At 33.7% G+C, this 20,327-nt stretch overlaps 1 protein-coding gene across 15 annotated transcripts in view; it reads left to right on the forward strand.

The window, feature by feature from the left end:
* MGAT4C (MGAT4 family member C) overlaps nucleotides 1-20,327 on the forward strand; it is a 934,265-nt gene that overhangs the window by 524,974 nt on the left and 388,964 nt on the right. For all 15 annotated transcript variants that reach the window (XM_054238711.2, XM_035257230.3, XM_035257224.3 and 12 more), the window contains one exon: nucleotides 11,569-11,631. The gene's annotated coding sequence lies outside the window, so the exon portion shown is untranslated. The remainder of the gene's footprint in view (nucleotides 1-11,568; nucleotides 11,632-20,327) is intronic.

Here is a 20,327-nt window from a genome sequence, read left to right on the forward strand (position 1 = left end):
CAAGGAATAAATTTAACCAAAGAGATAAACAATATCTACAAGAAAAGCTACAAATCACTGAAGAAAGAAATGTAAAAAGACAGAAATAAATGCAAATATGTCCCATGCTCTTGGATTAGAAGAATATGGCTAACATGACAATATGAGCAAAAGCAATCTACAAATCCAATTAAATGTCTATCAAAATATCAATGTCATTTTCCAAAGAATTTGAAAAAACAATTTTAAAATTCACATGAAAGCAAAAAAGATCAAAGCAGCCAAAGCAATCCTGAGCAAAAAGAACAAAGTTGCGGGCATCACACTACCTAATATTAATCTGTATTACAAGGCTATTATAACCAAAACAGCATGGTGTTGATATAAAAAAAGACACATGGTTCAATTGAACAGAATAGAGAACCCAAAAATAAATTCACCTACTTACAACAAACTGATCTTCCACAAGGTCATCAAGAACAAAGACATGCCCTCAGTAAATAGTACAGCAAAAACTGTATTACCATATACAGCTAAATGAAACTAGATCATTCTCTCTCACCATATACAGTTATCAACAACGATAAATTAAAAACTTAAATATTGCAGCACTATTCACAATAGCAAAGACTTGGAACCAACCCAAGTGACCATCAATGATAGACTCAATGAGAAAATGTAGCACAGATACACAATGGAATAGTATGCAGCCAAAAAAAAAAAGGATGAGTTCATTTCCTTTGCAGATACATCAATGAAACTGGAAACCATCATTCTTAACAAACTAACACAGGAACAGAAAACCAACCACCGAATGTTCTCATTCATAAGTTGGAGCTGAACAATGAAAAGAACCCAAGGACACAGGAAGGAGAACATCACACACAGGGACATGTCAGGGGGTAGGAGGCTAAAGGAAGGATAGCATTAGGAGAAATACTTAATGTAGATCACAGGTTGATGGGTGCAGCAAACCACCATGGCATTTATACCTGTACATTCTGCACATGTATCTCAGAACTTAAAGTATTAAAAAAAGAAAAGAAAAGAAAAAAAACTTAAACATAAGACCTAAAATTATAAAACTATGAGAAAAAAATGGTAAGAAAAACACTTAGGCAATATTGTTTAGGCAAATATTTTATGACTAAGATATCAGAAACACAGGTAATTATAACAAAATAGACAAAACTTCTGCACAACAAAGAAAAACTCAACAGAGTAAAGAGACAACTTTTCGAATGGGAGAAAATATTTGCAAATTGTTTTTTTGACAGTGGAGTAATGTCTAGAAAATAAAAGAAACTCAAACAACTCAACAATAAAAAAACTAATAACCCTATGAAAATATGGATGAAGGACATGAATAGACATTTCTCAAAGGAAGTCATACACATAGCCCAGATACACTAAAATATATAAATATATATGCTCAACATCACTAATCATCAGGCAAATGCAAATCAAAACCACAAAGAGATATCATATTACCCATATTAGAATGGCTAACTATTAGAAAGACAAGAATAACACATGCTCATGAGGATGAAGAGAAAAGGAAACTCTTATGCACTTTGGGTGTGGATGTAAATTAGTAAAACCACTGTAGAGAACAGTAAAAAAATGTCTTTAAAAAACTAAAAATGGAACCACCATACAATCCAGCAATCCCACTATTGGTTATTTATCTAAAAATATATTTATTTATCAAAGGGATACCTGTACTCACATGTTTATTGCAATACTACTCACAGTAGAAAAGATATGGAATCAACTTGTGTCCATCAATGTAAGACTGAATAAAGCAAATGTAGTATACATTCACAATGGAATACTATTCAGCCATTTAAAAATGAATTTTTTAATTGCAGTTACATGGAACTAGAGGTCATTATATTAAGTAACATAAGCCAGGCATCAAAAGACAAATATTGCATGTTCTCACTCATACATGGGAGCTAAAAAAGATGACCTTACAGAGACAGAGAATCAAATGGTGGACACCAGAGGCTCAGAAGGGTGTGTGTATAGAAAAAGGGTTAATGAATACAAACATACAGTTAGAAGAGATAAGTGCTAATGTTCTATTGCAGAGTGGCGTTGTATTTAGCAGCAATGATATTTTATATTTCAAAGTAGCTAGAATGAGAACTTGAAACGTTACCTATATATAGAAATGATAAATACCCGAGGTAATAGACTCCCCAAATAGCCTGACCAGATCATTACACATTCTATTGAAGTAACAAATACTCAAGTGTATCCTGTAAATGTGTAAACTATTATTATATTTAATACAAGAAAAAAAGAATGTCCAATTTAACTAACGTTTTCTTAAATGGAGCTTGCTTTTTGTGTTACAGATAAGAACATGTTATATAACTCAAAGTCTGAAGATTTTCTCCTATATTTTCTTCTAAAAAATTGATAATTTAGAATATTATTTTGGGGCCTATCATTTTTCCTTATGGTGACAAGTAAGAATCTACATTCACCTATTTGCTTGGAGAAATCTAATTGTCACAGCAGCATCATTTTTTAAAATATCACTTTTCCATTGAATAGTATTGAAATGTTTCTGAAATATCAATTGAACATAAATAAAAGAATTTATTTTTAGACTCTCAACTTGATGCCATTGATTAATATATTTATCCTTATGCCAGGACCCCACTGTCTTGATTATCATAACTTTATAGTCAGCTTTGCAAACATAAGTGCAAGTCCTCAACTTTGTTGTTTTTGATAACTTGTAGCTATTTTTGCTAAAAAAGAAAATTTTCTGTATAGATATTTTACATTGACATTGATTTAAAAAGTAACATCCTGGCATTTTCATATGTATTACACCATATCTATATATAACTATAAAGAGAATCACCACTTTACACTATTGATATTTCTGATCCACGAAAATAGACCAATTCATTTAGATATTCTTTCAATTCTCTCAGCCTTTAAAAAAAATATATTGATAGAGAGCATCCTTGCCTGTGCCCAATATAATGGGGTATATCATTCTGTAATTCTTTATTAAGGATTAGGCTAAAATAAGGGTTTTGTAAATATTCTTAATAGGTGGAAGAAGTCACTTTCTATTCACAGTTTTTTGAGAGATTTTTCCATAATGTTAGATTTTTTTCAAAAGTTTCTTTTGTGCCAATTTAAATGATGGTGTGATTTCTCTTCTTTGTTGCCTTGCTATGTGCAGTAGTACCTAATTGAATCTCAAATGTTAAAACAACCTTTTATTCCTGGGATAAATCCCATTTGATATTGATGTATCCTCTATATATGTTGCTGGATATTGATTTGCTAAATAACTAATAGGAAAGGGTTTGCATATATAGTCACTGAAATATTGCAATGTTGTTTTCTTTTGTCATGTCTATTTCTGATTTTGGTATTTGATGATACTGGCCTCATAGCATGATTAGAAAATGTTTATGTTTTTTGTTATTTTCTTGGTAAATTTGTAAAGAATTGGTATTCTTGGCATTATTTTTACTTTAAATACTTGCTAGAATTTATTCTTAAGTCATCTTAGTCTAAACTTTTATTTGCAGAATATTTTAAATAATTTTACATTATTAATTCAGTTTATATACTTGCTATTGAGGTATTCATATTTTCTGTTTCTTCTTAAGTCAGTTTTGGAAAGTTGTGTCTTTATATATATTTGTCTGTTTATTGATCAATATAATTCATAGTATATGTTTTATGTTTTTAATTTAAAAAATTTTTATTTTAGGTTTGAATGTACAAGTGAAGATTTGTTATATAAACACTTGTCACTAGTGTTTGTTGTACATATTATTACATCACCCAGGTATTAAGCTTAGCACACAATTATTATCTTTTCTGGTCCTCTCCCTCTTTCCTTCTTCCTCCCTCAAGTAGACCCCAGTTTCTGTTGTTTCCTTCTTTGTGTCCATAAGTTCTTATCATGTAGCTCCCAGTTATAAGTGAGAACATGCAGTATTTGGTTTCCTGTTCCTGTGTTAGTTTGCTAAGGATGATAGCCTCTAGCTCCGTCAATGTTCCTTCAAAAGTTGTGATCTTATTCCTTTTTATGGCAGCATATTATTCCATGGGATGTAGGTCAATTTTCTTTATCCAGTTGTCATTGAAGGGCATTAGGTTGATTCCATGACTTTGCTACTGTAAACAGTGCTGCAGTGAACATTTGCATTTGTGTGTCTTTATGGTAGAATGCTTTATATTCCTCTGGATATATATGTAGTAATGGATTGCTGGGTCAAATGGTAGTTCTACTTTTAGGTCTTTGAGGAATTGCCATACTACTATTTACAATGGCTGAAGTAATTTACACTCCCAACAACAGTATATAAGGGTTTCCTTTAATCTGCAACCTCACCAACATATGTTATTTTTTGACCTTTTAATGATGATAACCATTCTGACTGGTGTGAGATGGTATCTCATTATGGTTTTTATTTGTTATTTCTCTAATGATTGGTGATAAGCTTTTTGTCATATGTTTGTTTACTGCATGTATGTTTTCTTTGTAGACGTATCTATTCATGTCCTTTGGTCATTTGTCAATTTGTCTAAATTTCTTATAAATGTTGGGTACTAGACTTGTCAGATGTATAGTTTATAAAAATTTTCTACTATTTTGTGGGTAATCTGTTTTCTCAGTCAATAGTTTCTTTTGCTGTGCAGAAGTTTTACATTTAATTAAATTATGTTTGTTGATTTTTGCTTTTGTTGAAATTTTTTTTGGTGTCTTTGTCATGAAATCTTTGGTCTTTCCTAGGTCCACGATGGTTTTGCCTAGGTTGTCTTCCAGAGTTTTCTATAATCTGGGGTTTGAAATTTAAGGTTTTAATTATTATTGAGTTAATTTTAGTATATGGTATAAGGAAGGGGTCTAACTTCAATCTTCTGCATGTGACCAGCCAATTATCCTAGCACCATTTATTAAATAGGGCGTCTTTTCCCCACTGCTTATTTTGTCAGCTTTGTCAAAGATCAGATAGTCATCAATGTGTAGCCTTATTTCTGTGATCTCTCTTCTCTGTTCCATTGTCTATTTTCCTGTTCTTGTGTCAATGTCATGCTGTTTTTTGTCACTGTAGCCTTGTAGTATAGTTTAAACTTGGGTAGCAGGATTCCCTGAGCTTTGTTCTTTCACTTAGAATTGCCTTGGTGTTGAGCTATTTTTTGGTTCCATGTAAATTTTTAAATAATTCTTTCTAGTTTTGTGAAGAATTTTTTTGGTAGTATATTAGGAATAGCATTGAATCTGTAAACTCTTTTAAACAGCCTAGCCATTTTAATCATATTGATTCTTCTTAACCATGAGCATGGCATTAAAAAAAAGTGTTTGTGTCTTCTCTGATTTCTTTCCACAGTGTTTTGTGATTCTCATTGTAGAGATATTTCAGCTTCCTGGTTAGCTGTATTCCTCAGTATTTGTGTGTGTGTTGGGGAGGGGGGGCATGTAATTGTGAGTGGAATTTCCTTTCTGAATTGGCTCCCAGTTTGGTTGTGGTTGGTGTACAGAAATGCTGGCAATTTTAATACATTGATTTTGTGTCCTGCAACTTTGCTTAAGTTGTTTATCAGATGAAGGAGCTTTTGGGCTGAGACTATGGGTTTTCTAGATCTAGAATTACGCTATCTACAAACACAAATAGTTTTACTTCTCTTATAATTTCGATGTCCTTTATCTCTTTCTCTTGTCTGATTGTTTTGGCTAGGACTTCTAATACTATGTTAAATATAAGTGGTGAGAGAGGATATCATTGTCTTGTGCTCATTTTCAAGGGGAATGCTTCCAGCTTTTGCCCATTTAGGATAATGTTAATCATGGGTTTGTAATAGATGACTCTTCTGTTTCTTTAATACCTACTTTATTGAGAGGTTGCTGGGTTTTTTTTTTTAAGTTTATTCTGAGATACATTTACAGATCATGCAGGATTGTTACACAGGTTACATGCCATGGTGGTTTGCTGCATTCATCCCCCCGTCATCTACATTAGGTGTTTCTCCTAATGTTATCCCTTCCAAATCCCACCTACCCATTGCTAACCCTCCCCTGCTCCCCCCCAATCCTCTAACAGGTCCTGGTGTACCCCTCCCCATGTTCATCTGGTCTCATTTTTCAACACCCACTTATGAGTGAGAACATGTGGTGTCTGGTTTTCTGTTTTTGTGTCAGTTTACTGAGGATGATGGTTTCCAGCTTTATCCATGTCCCTGCAAAGGACATGAACTCATCCTCTTTTATGGCTGCATAGTATTCCATGGTGTATATGTGCCATATTTTCTTTATCCAGTCTATCATTGATGGGCACTTGGGTTGGTTTCAAGTCTTTGCTATTGTAAACAGGGCCAAAATGAACATATGTGTGCATGTGTCTTTATAATAGAGCAATTTATAATCATTTGGGTATATACCCAGTAATGGGATTGTTGGGTCAAATGGTATTTATTTCCAGATCCTTGAAGAATCGCCACAATGTCTTAATGTCTTTGATTCCTTGAGGAATCCCACCAACAGTGTAAAAGTGTTCCTATTTCTCCACATCCTCTCTAGCATCTGTGGTCTCCAGATTTTTTAATAATCACCATTCTAACTGGCATGAGATGGTATCTCAATGTGGTTTTGATTTGCATTTTTCTAATGACCAGTGATGATGAGCATTTTTTCATATGTTTGTTGGCCACATAAATGTCTTCTTTTGAAAAGTGTCTGATCATATACTTCATCCACTTTTTGATGGGGTTATTTTTCTTTCTTGTAAATTTGTTTAAGTTTTTTGTTTAAACTTGGGTTGCAGGATTAAGTCTTTGTAGATTCTTGTTATTAACCTTTTGTCAGATGGGTACATTGCAAAATTTTTCTCCCATTCTGTTGGATGCTGGTTCACTTTTATGATAATTTTTTTGCTGTGCAGAAGCTCTTAAGTTTAATTAGATCCATTTGTCTATTTTGACTTTTGTTGCAGTTGCTTTTGGTATTTTAGTCACGAAGTCCTTGCCTATGCCTGTGTCCTGAATGGCATTGCCTAGGTTTTTGTCTAGGGTTTTTATGGTGTTAGGTCTTATGTTTAAATCTTTAATCCATCTGGAGTTAATTTTTGTGTAAGGTGTAAGTTAGGGGTCCAGTTTCAGCTTCCTGTATATGGCTAGCCAGTTTGCCCAACACCATTTATTAAATAGGAAATCTTTTCCCCATTGCTTGTTTTTGTAAGGTTTGTCAAAGATTAAATTGTGGTAGATATGTGGCATTACTTCTGAGTCCTCTGTTCTGTTCCTTTGGTCTATATCTCTGTTTTGGTACCAGGCTGTTGTGGTTACTGTAGCATTGTAGTATAGTTTGACGTCAGGTAGCACGATGCCTCCAGCTGTGTTTTTTGTTTGTTTATTTTTGTTTGTTTGTTTTTGCTTAGGACTGTCTTAGCTATGTGGGTTCTTTTTTTGATCTATATGAAGTTTAAGTTTTTTTTTTCAGTTATTTGAAGAATGTCAGTGGTAGCTTAATGGGGATAGCATTGAATCTATAAATTATTTTAGGCAATATGGCCATTTTCACAATATTGATTCTTTCAAATAATGAGCATGTAATGCTTTTTCAGCTATTTGTGTCCTCTCTTATTTCCTTGAGCAGTCATTTGTAGTTTGCCTCGAAGTTGTCCTTCACATCTCTTGTTAGTTGTATTCCTAGGTATTTTATTCTCTTTGTAGCAATTGTGAATGGGAGTTTGCTCATGATTTGGCTCTGTTTCTCTGTTATTTATGTATTGGAATGCTTGTGATTTTTGCACATTGATTTTGTATCCTGTGCAAATCCTTTGATTTTGCACAGAAACTTTGCTGAAGTTGCTTATCAACTTAAGGAGATTTGGGGATGAGACCGTGGGTTCTTCTAAATATATAATCATGTCATCTGCAAATAGAGACAGTTTTACTTCCTCTTTTTCTAATTGAATATATTTATTTCTTTTTCTTGCCTGATTTCTAAGTCCAGAACTTCCAATACTATGTTGAATAGAATTGGTGGGAGAGGGCACCCTTGTCTAGCACCAGTTGTCAAAAGTAATGCTTCCAGTTTTTGCCCGTTGTGTATCATATTGGCTGTGGGTTTGTCATAAATAGCTTTTATTATTTTGAGATACGTTTCATCTATACCAACTTATTGAGAGTTATTTTTAACATGAGGCCATGTTAATTTTATCAAAAGGCTTTTCTGCATCTGTTGAAATAATTATGCCAGTTTTATCTTTAGTTCTATTTATGTGCTAAATCACATTTATTGATATTTGTATGTCGAACCAACCTTGCATCCTGGTAATGAAGCCTACATGATTGTGGTGGATTAGTGTTTTTATATGCTTCTGCATTTGGTTTGCAAGTATTTTGTTGAGAATTTTTCTCTGGAACATTGTTCTTGTTCATCAAGAATATTGGCCTTTTTTGTTGTATTGCTGCCAAAGGTAGACTTTGGTATCAAGATGATGCTGTCCTCGTAGAATGATTTAAGAATTAGTTCCTCGTCTTTCAATATATCAAAATAGTTTCTGTAGAAATGATACCAGTTCTTCTTCATACATCTAGTAGAATTCTGCTGCATATCCATCAGGTACTTGGCTTTTTTTAATTAGTAGGGTATTTTTTACAGATTTAATTTCAGTGCTTATTATTGGTCCCTTCAGGAAATCAATTTTTTCCTGGATCAGTTGTGGGAGAGTGTATGTGTCCAGGAATTTATCTGTCTCTTCTAGGTTTTTTAGTTTGTTTGTGTAGATTTGTTCATAGTAGTTTCTGATGGTTGTTTTATTTCTGTGAGGTAAGTAGTGACATTCCTTTCATTATTTCTAGTTGTGTTATTATTTCTTTTTTCTTCTTAATTATGCTAGCTATTGTCCTATTTTATTTTAGATTTTTTCCTAAAAACAAGCCCCCAGATATGTTGATCTTTTGAATGGTTTTCCATGTCTCGATTTCTTTCAGTTCACCTCTGATTTTTGTTATTTCTCATCTTCTTCTAGCTTTGGGGTTGATTTGTTTTTGCTTCTCTAATTCTTTCAGTTGTGAAGTTAGGTTGTTAAGTTGAGATCTTTCTAATTATTTTTATGTGGGCATTTAGTACTCTGAATTTCCCTATTAACACTGTCTTACCTCCGTCACAGAGATTCTGATACGTTGTATCTTTCTTCTCATTATTTTCAAATAACTTCTTGATTTCTGCCTTAATTTCATGGTTTACCCAAAAATTATTCAGGCACACGTTGTTTAGTTTCCATGTAATTGTATGCTTTAGAGTGATTTTCATTGTGCTGATATGTAGTTGTATTGTGCTGTGGCCCAAGAGTTTAACTGGTATGATTTCAGTTCTTTTACATTTGTTGGGAATTGTTTTATGTCCAATTATGTGGTCGATTTTAGACTACGTGCCATGTGGTGATGAAAAGAATGTATACCATACTGTTTGATGTGCTGCTGGATTTAGTTTTATATATTCAGTAGATATATTCTCCACATGTCTACTGGATACTTCTGTAAAGGTCTATCAGATCCATTTGGTCCAATGCTGAGTTTAGGTCCTGATTATCTTTGTTAATTTTCTGCCTCAGTTATCTGTCTAATAACATCAGGGGAATGTTGGAGTGTCCCACAATTATTGTTTGGGAGTCTATGTCTCTTTATAGGACTCTAAGAGCTTGCTTTATAAATCTGGGTGTTCTTGTGTTCGGTGCGTATATATTTAAGAAAGTTAGGACTTCTTGCTGAATTAAACCCTTTATCCTTATGTAATGCCTTTCCCTGTCTTTTTTGATTTTTGTTGGTTTAAAATCTGTTTTGTCTGAAATTAGGATTGCACACCCTGCTATTATTTGGTTTCCATTCGCTTGGTAGATTTTTCTCTACTTTTTAATGTTGAGCCTAAGAGTGTCATCACCTATGAAATGGGTCTCTTGAAGATAGTATAATATTTTATTTAGCTTGCCACTCTGTGTCCCACTTTTAAGTGGGGACATTTAGACTGTTTACATTTAACGTTAGTATTGATATATATAAAGTTGATCTTGTTGTTGTGCTGTTAGCTGGTTATTATGTTGATAATACATAATACACTTATTAGTGTGGTTGCTTTACAATGACACTGTAGGGATGATTTTTAAGGGACTTGAGCAACCACAAATGTTGGTATCTTTGAGGTCCCTGAAACCAACTCCAAGAAACCACTCTACCAGAAAATGTTAGTGAGGAGGTTTACCAATGTTATTAGACCATCTGTGTTTGCAAATATTGTTTATCTAAGTTAGGCTTATACTCCCCCATAAAGATGGGGAGATCAGGCCATTATGAGAAAGACTTCCCTGGGTTGTAAAAACTGGCAAGGTGCAGAGAGATTTACATCTCAAAGGGATACAGAAAAAAATCAAATAACAAGTGTTCTAAAATAAATGCTCTAAGAAAAAAGGTCAGGGCCTAGATTCAGAAAGAAACCTATCTATAGTTCAGTCAAGCAGAGGGAATGTTAATGGCATCCTGGTATAGATCTATATTTGTTAAGTTAATGGATAGTTAACCAGAAAATTCAAAAACATTCCATAATACTGAATAAAACTCCTGTCATGTAGTAATGAAAATGCTATTATTAGTATGTGTTTATATAATTTAAGCTAGGGAATAATATGTAACATTTAAAATTTTAAATATGCAAATGAATGGTTCTGCATACATTTTACATTTTTTCTAAGTCATACAAAATAAAATAGCGTTATTATAATATGGAGGTTCACAAGTAGAATTTAATGTTTTAATTGAACATCTTAGTTCTGCATTTGCTAAAACTTCTAAGAAATTACTGATGACTTTGACGTGCATTGCTAATCGAATAACACTATTAGCATAACGTGCATTGCAAATCCAATAACACTATAAGCATAGTAGCTAAATAGACCAGGAATAATAATTTTTATTGCCTACTAACTGAAGTTCTTTTATATTTTGAATGCTGTTTAATGTTGTTTAAATTATTGTGACTATAAAGAAAATATATCTAATCTAATTAAACCCATATAATTTGAAAGAAGGTAAATTTAGTAGCTATATTTATGTCCCCCAAAGTGTCATTGGATATGGTATTGGTAATATTTTCAAAGCATTTTGCTTTTATTTTTTACACGTTTAGAGTACTCTGTATCACCTAATATTTAAGACAACAGTTAATTAAGCTAAATTGATTATATTGTGCATTCTCTAAATTATATGGCTTATTTCTTTTTCTTTCTAGCATCATCCATGTCTCTCCCAATTCCAGATGCCTAGCCATTTTGCATGTTTATGGAGCTTAATCCCAGACTTGAATTTCATTAACTGACCATAGTCTTAGTTAAGTTTCTACAGTAATGAATTCAGGACTGAAATTTTGCAAAGATATGGGGGCAGGGAGAGGGGTAAACATCATCTACATTTGAAAAGAACAAATTTACAAATCAGTACTCCTTAATGCAATTTTTTTCCCCTTGACTAACTAGGAGTTTATTTGCATGCATTCTAAGTGACAGCAGAATGAGAAACTAAGATTTTTGTCATTTTAATTTAACACAGACTCACCCAGAAAGCAGAGCCCTGATTCTGCATGAGAAAGGCTATCTCTTCAGAAACTAAAACGTGAGTCCTGTTGATTTATGTTATTACATTTTACTGTGCTTATATAACTGACCTGGTGATATGACATGGCATTTGTTAAGATATTTATTGAGATGGTCTTAAGTGTAATTTCTGCATTCTTATAAGGAATACAGAATGTAAGAATTGATATGTTTGTCTTATTGTTTAGTTTAAAAGAATAATAGATAATTTAACTCTGAAGAAGGTAATGTATTTGTGCTATTAACTGATATTCAGTTTAAGGCATATGGTTTGACTTGGTTTCGATATTCCCATGTATTTAGGGTTGATAAAGTGTGTAAATGAGATCCCTCACAAACAAACATTTCCATGCTTTTTTAAAACATAATTTTAAAATTTCTGTGACTAATACCCCTAAATACTTAGGGCATATATTTATTATCTCAGTTTTTCTCTTGGATTTTCCAGATTGAATAAGCTGTCAGTTAATGATGAATGCTTGGTGCACTTTTCTTCATTGCTCTGTCATACTTCTGATTTTCAGCTACTTGCTAATGGTGGGCATCTCTTCTCACTGTTTGTCCTCTGATAACTTGTCTTTGATAGCCTGCTTTTTTGTTCATGAACTCTGCCATGGCTACAACTCTGGGACAGTAGAACTGTCAAAAATAAAAGTAAAAGAGCAAGACCCACAGAGCCTGTGAAAGTTAGAAAATACATAAGACCTGGTAATTGACTGATGAATTTTCAACTGGAAGATAGTTTTCACTTTATCCCATTTGCTGTCACAGTACCTGAAATAATACGGAGAATTTTTTTTTCCCAATAATGGCTAATTGGGACTGTTTGCTTTTTGAGAATCTGCCAAGGCAACATGCTATGTGGCTTTATCTTTGAAAGTGAGGGTGAAATAAGCTTGCCTGGCTGCAGATAAGTGACTTAGAAGGAATCCTATTCAGATACACCTGTCATTAATTTATCAGGAGGTTTTGTGATTCACACATACTATTCTATGTGCGATAGAGCATTAAATTGGTTTCCTCTGGGAGCAGGTCACATTCAGGGGTCATCAGACCCATGTTATTGGTTAATGTATGCTTGATTCATATAGCCTTTTTCTGCTGGCAACTTGAACACAGGTTAGAGAATCCCTTGGAACATTTATGCAGCAAAGGGATTGACAAAAACTTGACTATCTCTTAATATGGAAGTGTTTATAACAACAACAACAAAAATTAACCTACCTGTCTTTTTTTTAGCATAGTCATTTATTTCCATAATTAAGTAGTTATAGATATGTTTCAATTTAATGGCCTAGATCTCGATAAATGCACTCTCATAGCTCCTTTATTTATTTAAACAAAAGGATATTTACTTAAACTCATTAATTTATACTGAAAAAAATGCATGCAGAGGTGCTTTGAAACGAGTCTCACCAAAAATTTTTTAAAAAGCTTTAATAAATAAAGATTTTTCCCAGTAACAATATGGCTTTTTACTGTGGAAATTTCACTTGATTACTTTGTATATTTTGAAAGACAATGGCATAAGTTGTAAAATGAGATAGATGGGTGTTTAGATTGTGCTGAGTGACTTGAGAGATTTGGGGACTTTTTTTTTCTTTAATGAGAGATACTTAGCAAATACCAAAAAAGAAAAAAACCCTTTCTTTATTTTATTATTTTCATGATGGAGTGTGTAAAACTAAAACCTAATATCTTTCCTTGTGTTTTAAGTGTGCCTCATTCTGTGCAAAATTAAGCCAATAAATGACAAAGTGGCAGTTAAATGAAAGCAATCAGTAAAATATTTCTAAAGTATTTTTAGCATGCCATGACAACAGTCGTTCTGTGGGTAAATGAGCAACATAAACTGATATGTTTTTTTTCTATTTTTTAAATTTAAAATAGTTCATTATATTCTGTATTGCAATGCAAAACAAATGTGATCATTTCATGAAGCAGCAAAGAAAAGCTCTTCCAGGTGGATACAAATGATGACTTTATGCTGCATTTACATGGTGTAATCTTTTAGTTTTGTCCTAGTTGTAAAAATGTGGAACATTCAACATAAACCAGGATTTTCTTATTGATGAATTAAAGCATAATTAGGGCATTACTGTAGGGAACCTATTAGACCTTTCATGCATAATTCACCATAATTAAATGAGATATCCTTCACATCTCTCATCCTTAAATTAAGACTCTGACCTTAAAACCATGTAAGACCTTCTAATAAACAGTAGTGTGAAATCAATATTTTAATAAAATTATTTTAGAACTTCAAAATTTTCTGGTAAACATCTCTCTGAAAAAAAAAGGCAAAAAAAAAGAAAACTAGTTCATGAAATTTGAAAAAAAGTACCATTATACCATCTGCAAAGTACATATACTTAGGCATATTTCTGCCCTGTTCTTTCCATCCTAAAATTTTGTTTTCTGTAGAGCATAAAAAAATCTCTAAGCTTTCTTTGTTTAATATCTTCATAAATAATGTTATAAGTAAAATTTTGATGCCACAAAAGAAATGGCACTTGAAGATATGTCCTCTCAGAAAGGCAGTTTACTTTTATAGAACGATGTGGGGGGACAGAGCAATGATCGTCGCCGCACACTTGGACAAAGGGGAAAGGGTTACTTATGCCTGATGGGGGTCGTCTCTGCTGCTGTGTCATCCCCTACTGGCTAGGGTTAGACCACACAAGCTAGACTAATTCTGACTGGCTATTTTAAAAGGAGCAGGTGTCTGAGCTGGAGTGACAGGGTGGGTGTTTTGGTGGAAAGGATCATTACGGGTATGTCAGAGTAGGCAGCCAGAGTTGATCCGGTGACCAGGATGAGTCAGGATGGGGTGGGGGATCAGATGTGAACTACTGATTAGAACCTTTGGAGAGGGTTGTTTACTAGAATTTAAAGGAAGTTAAACTTTAAAATAGAGAATTACAGAATAAGAGCTGAACATATTGACATACTGATTCTTTGAAGAGAAAATTGGGGTCCACTATAACAATATCATTATAAGTATACAACCTATCAGATTATATTTGTTAGGGACATTTAAAAGATTTCACAAATATTGCTCAGATTATAATAATAGCTTCAAACAGTTTTCTCTGTCTTTTATAAATTTTCCTCTGCTTTATGTGTTAACATTAGGTAGTGAGGCAGCTATCAGTAGGACAGGAGAGGCCCTTCCCCACCAACCACCAGGAATGCCAAGTGACAATCAGATTCAGCTGTTAAACTGTCTCTCTAAAGAGTTATTTGTTGCAGCCTGTGCTAGGGAAAAGCAATCTCCCAATTGATAGGAACACCAGAGTGATCAGCAGCTTCCCAATAAGATTTCAGAAGTGGGCAGCTATACTGAAGCATGCACACTAAGAAGCAGAATGGTAGAGTTTATCTGGTATATGACCTTCCTCTAGAAACACTCAACTGGGAAGGGAAAAATGCCTCAAGTCACTAAGAGGCAAAATGGTGGAGTCTAAACATTCGACTTGTAAGGGAAAAATGCCACAATTGAACATACATGTAACTTCAGTAAACATACTGCTCATACAACCCCTTCCAAGTGCTGGCAGGCCACTGTGCATGAAAGCAGCCCAACCCAAGGGAAGAATCAAGGGAGAAGGGATGCAACCCCTTGGAAGCATGCCAGTGTACAAAACACCAAGTCAAAGCTCAAACCACACAGCTGAATCTCTCAAGTTGCCTAATTGGACCTTTTCCAAGTGTACTTTACTTCCTTTCATTCCTGCCCTTCCTGCTCTATAACTTTTTAACAAATGTTCACTCCTGCTCTAAAACTTGCCTTGGCCTCTCACTCTGCCATTTGCCCCTAGGTTGAATTCTTTCTTCTGAGAAGACCAGAAATGAGGTTGCTGCAGACCCACATGGATTCAACACTAGAACATATATAGACCTATATATGAGTATTAAATGCTATATAATAGCTTCCTGTTTCTCAGACTTTGCTGAAGTCTGTGTAAGATCTCTTTGGAAAGGCCTTTTATTCTAACATTACAATCTGATCATTATCTCTCACAGACTTCTTTCACTTCATGACACTTGCCATAATTATTTAAAAATGTGTATAATAATTTATGTAAAATATATATAATTATTTATTGTTTATTTGTGTCCCACAAAACTTAAACACCATATACAGTGCCTAGCATAGTGCCTGGTATATAATACGTAATAAAAAAATTTTGTTGACTGAATAAAATCAGATAATGAAAACCAGGTAATTCTATAAATAAGACTATCACACAGATCCAGAAGTTGTATGATCACTGGTTTATTTTACAAAATACTTACATATATACTTTGTAAGTAAACAGAGAATTCAGTAAGCATCACATCTCAGTAGACAACAGAAGCTACTAAAACTTATTAGATATTAAGTGCCATATGTATGCCAATGTTTTTTTCCATTGGCTGCAGATTCCTGGCTAGCACTCCTTGACAGATTAATGAGAGAAAAATATAATAAATTTATTTATCCAAAGCTTTACATGACACAGGAGACTTCATCAATGAAGACCCAGAAAAATGGTGAAAACTGTATTTTTATGCATGGGTTGGAATGAAGAATGGACAGTTGTGCAAAAGGATAATTTGATTAAAAAATGGTATGTACTAATGGCAATAAACTGGGAAGTAACTTGGCCAGGCCTGTTGTTCAGATTCTTTTTGGCCTCTCTGTGTGATATTCCTACTCTATAGATATGAGCAAGTGCATATCACATGGAGGATCCTTAAAAGAGAGAACAGAAGAAGGTTAGAGAGATCTTTCTGCTTCTGTGGTTTTCTTAATTTCCTTCAACTTAAAATACTCAGTCTACCATGAGTCTATATTTGGAGGTAGCATTTCCTGCACCTTATCACATGAAATGCATAAGTAGTATTGTCTAGGAGAAATTATGAAATTTTCTGTGGATATCTTTTGAAATAGTTTAAAGAAACACACAAACACCTATGATTATTAAAAGCATCCATTCATTTATTTTACAAGCATTTGTTGAGGATTAACTATGTATGAAACTGTGTGCACAGATCTACAGGGCATTTATCCTTGTGAATTTTTAACTTTAACACCATGAATACAATATATAGCAGGGAAATTCAATGTACACTTAAAAATACAGTAGAGCTTTAACTATAAAGTAAAAGTTGGAAATGTCAATACTCATAGAAAAGTATTAAGTATTAATACTTAGGTATACTATATTTAAGTTTATAATATTAAGAATGAGACTTTAGATTCAGCCTAGGGAAAGAGCAAAAGTACCATGCTGAAGTTGATTTGAACCTAAGCTTTGAAGAAAACAGGGATTATTGGCATAGAAAATGGAATTAGGAAAGATACGAAGAAGGTGTTTAGTAACAGTTAGTTGCTTATTTTGGCAGACATGTCAACTAAATGTAGGAAGATAGAAAATACTATGTTCGACAGCTGTTGTGGATACAATTATTTATTAAAGTAGATTAGGACAAGATTGTGGAAGATTAATACTAAAGAGTTGGGATTCTGCTGGCATGTAACTATGTCGGCTGAACCATCTCTTATAGATGCATAGAAAGTAAGAATATGATTATTTTGAAAATGAGTCCACATGGAAAAAATCTGGTACTAAACACTATAAAATTTTCCCTCGGGAGATGCATGTTCGTGGGTTGTGTGTGTGTGTGTGTGTGATTTCAATTGGCTTTATTTTGCAAAATAGAGGAGGCCTTAGTGTCAAAAATATCAATAATAGATGGCTTATCTCTCAGACACCAATTTGAGAAAGAACTCTTAAGGATGATGACTTGTAAAGAAAGAAAAAAAGAGGGTTCAAATGTTTAATTAGAACCTTTATGACCCAAGAAGCAAGATATCTTTAACATATTACTTCCCAAAACATACTCTTTATATAATACATGGTGTAAGATGAATATAAGAATTCATGATAATTTTCTTTTTGGTCAAAGAAGTTTGGGTAATATTGTATCAAATACATGTTTTGAAGAATTGCAAAGCACCTTAGCTTATTAAAAGGAAAAGAGTTAAGAATTCTTATATAAATACATATTTGTGTTTAATGCCATACTTACCAAATTAATTTAGCAAGAAACTCTTATTTCATGGCTCAAATTTATCCATGATTCTATGTTACTCAGAGTGAGATTTGTTCTATAATTCTGAGAGCATTTAAAAGAGGAAAAGTAAACATAAACTTTCTAATGTTTAGTGTTTTATATTCTATTTAAGTAGTAGTGTGATTATTTTAAGATTGAAATTACCCTGTTTAAACACTTCTAGAATCTTGATGCTCTTAGCTTTCACATTTTAGTTCTATAAATGCGCTAGAGTTAATTTTTGTATCTTGAGAGAAATAGAGATAAAAAGGAATTTCTAAAATACAAATGTCCAGTTAATTCGAGCATAATTTCATTTTAGTTTTCTTTCCCTGCTGAACTGATTTAGACCTGTTCCAAAATTAATTGAAAATATTTGTGTGACCTCCTAATCAGGAGGTCAGGAGATGGGGATCATCCTAGGGCTCCTTATTTTGTTTTATTGATCTATTTGACTATTATTAGACTAGTGAACTATGCCACTGAAGAATTTTTCTTTTTTCTTTCTTTCTTTCTTTTTTTTTTTTTTTTTGAGACGGAGTTTTGCTCTTGTTACCCAGGCTGGAGTGCAATGGCGCGATCTCGCTCACTGCAACCTCCGCCTCCTGGGTTCAGGCAATGCTCCTGCCTCAGCCTCCAGAGTAGCTGGGATACAGGCACACGCCACCATGCCCAGCTAATTTTTTAAATATTTTTAGTAGAGACGGGTTTTCACCATGTTGACCAGGATGGTCTTGATCTCTTGACCTTGTGATCCCACCCGCCTTGGCCTCCCAAAGTGCTGGGATTACAGGCTTGAGCCACCGCGCCCAGCCAAATTTTTCTATTATTATTTTATTTTATTTCTGAGATTGAGTCTTGCTATGTCACATAGGCTAAAGTGCAGTGGCGCAATCTCAGCTCATGGCAACCTCCACCTCCCAGGTTTAAGAAATTCTCCTGCATACACACTGACACATAAAATAGAATCTAATTAAAAAGTTATCTAAGGCTGGGCATGGTGGCTCACTCCTGTAATCCCAGAACTTTTGGAGGCTGAGGTGGGTGGATCACCTGAGGTCAGGAGTTCGAGAACAGGCTGGTCAACTTGGTGAAACCACGTCTCTACTAAAAATGAAAAAAATTAGCTGGGCATGGTGGTGAGCACCTGTAATCCCAGCTACTCAGGAGGCTGAGGTAGGCAAATCCCTTGACCCCGGAAGGCAGAAGTTGGAGATGAGATCATGCCATTGTACAACAGCATGGGTGAAGAGCAAGACTCTGTCTCAAAAAAAAATAAAAAAATTTATTCACACCTGTAATCCCAGCACTTTTGGAGGCTGAGGTGGGTGGATCAGGAGGTCAGGAGATGGGGATCATCCTAGCCAACATGGTGAAACCCTGTCTCTACTAAAAATACAAAAATTATCTGGGTGTGGTGGCATATGCCTATAGTCCCAGCTACTTTGAAGGCTAAGGCAGGAGAATCTCTTGAACCTGGGAACGGAAGTTGCAGTGAGCCATGTTATGAGACTGCACTCCAGCCTCTCAACAGAAAAATAATTGTCTAAAAAAAAGTGTTGTATTTATGACTATATATATATATAGTCTATATATATATGACGACTATATATATATATGACATATATATATGACTATATATATATGACATATATATATGACTATATATATATGACTATATATATATAGACTATATATATATATCAGATAGATGATATTAGATCAGTAGATAGATAGATAGATAGATAGATAGACAGATATAAAGACATTTATTATAAAGGCTGGCTCACACAGAAATAGAGACTGCTGAAAAGTCCCACCTCCTACTATTTGTAAGCTGAAGGTTCAGAATAGCCCGTGGTTTAGTTCCTGTCCAAACACAAATACTTGAGAACCAGGAGAAACAAAGGTCTAAATTGAAATCTGAGTCTGAAAACCTGAGAACTAGGAAATTTGTTAATGGATACATAGTATTTTTAAAAAGAAAAACAAATTTTGGCTACAAATATATACAAAGGCAAGAGAAGTAAAGGTGTGGGTTCTTTTTTATGTGATGACTAATTTAGGTTGCTATTAATGTAACCTGGAAAGTTGTAATTACAAAATATTTTATACAAGCCTAGAGCTTATCACAAAGAAACCTATAGTAGATGCACAAAAGATAAGGCAAAAGAATCAATATCATCATAATATTGATACATGATATAAAATATCATCAAATGGCAAAGAAAGACGGCAAGAGAGAAAAAGAGGAACTATCTGCAAAATAAATAGAAAATATGTAACAAAAACAGCAATAGCAAGTCCTTGCTTATGAATAACTACCATAAATAATAATTGGTAAATAAATTCACCAATTAAAAGGTATAGAGTGGCTGAATGGAACAACAACAACAACAAAAACAACAACAGGATATAGTAATATGACATGCTATCTACAAAAGACTCATTTTAGATTTAAAGACACACATAGGCTTAAAGTGAAAAGATGAAAATATAATTAATGTAATTGATAACCAACAGAAAGAAGAAATGACTATAGTTATGGCTGAGAAATAGATATTATGTGTGAAAGTGTCAAAAGAGAAAAAGAAGGTTATTATACAGTGATAA

Source organism: Callithrix jacchus, chromosome 9 (genome assembly GCF_049354715.1).
Source record: "Callithrix jacchus isolate 240 chromosome 9, calJac240_pri, whole genome shotgun sequence".
NCBI classification, from domain to species: domain Eukaryota; kingdom Metazoa; phylum Chordata; class Mammalia; order Primates; family Cebidae; genus Callithrix; species Callithrix jacchus.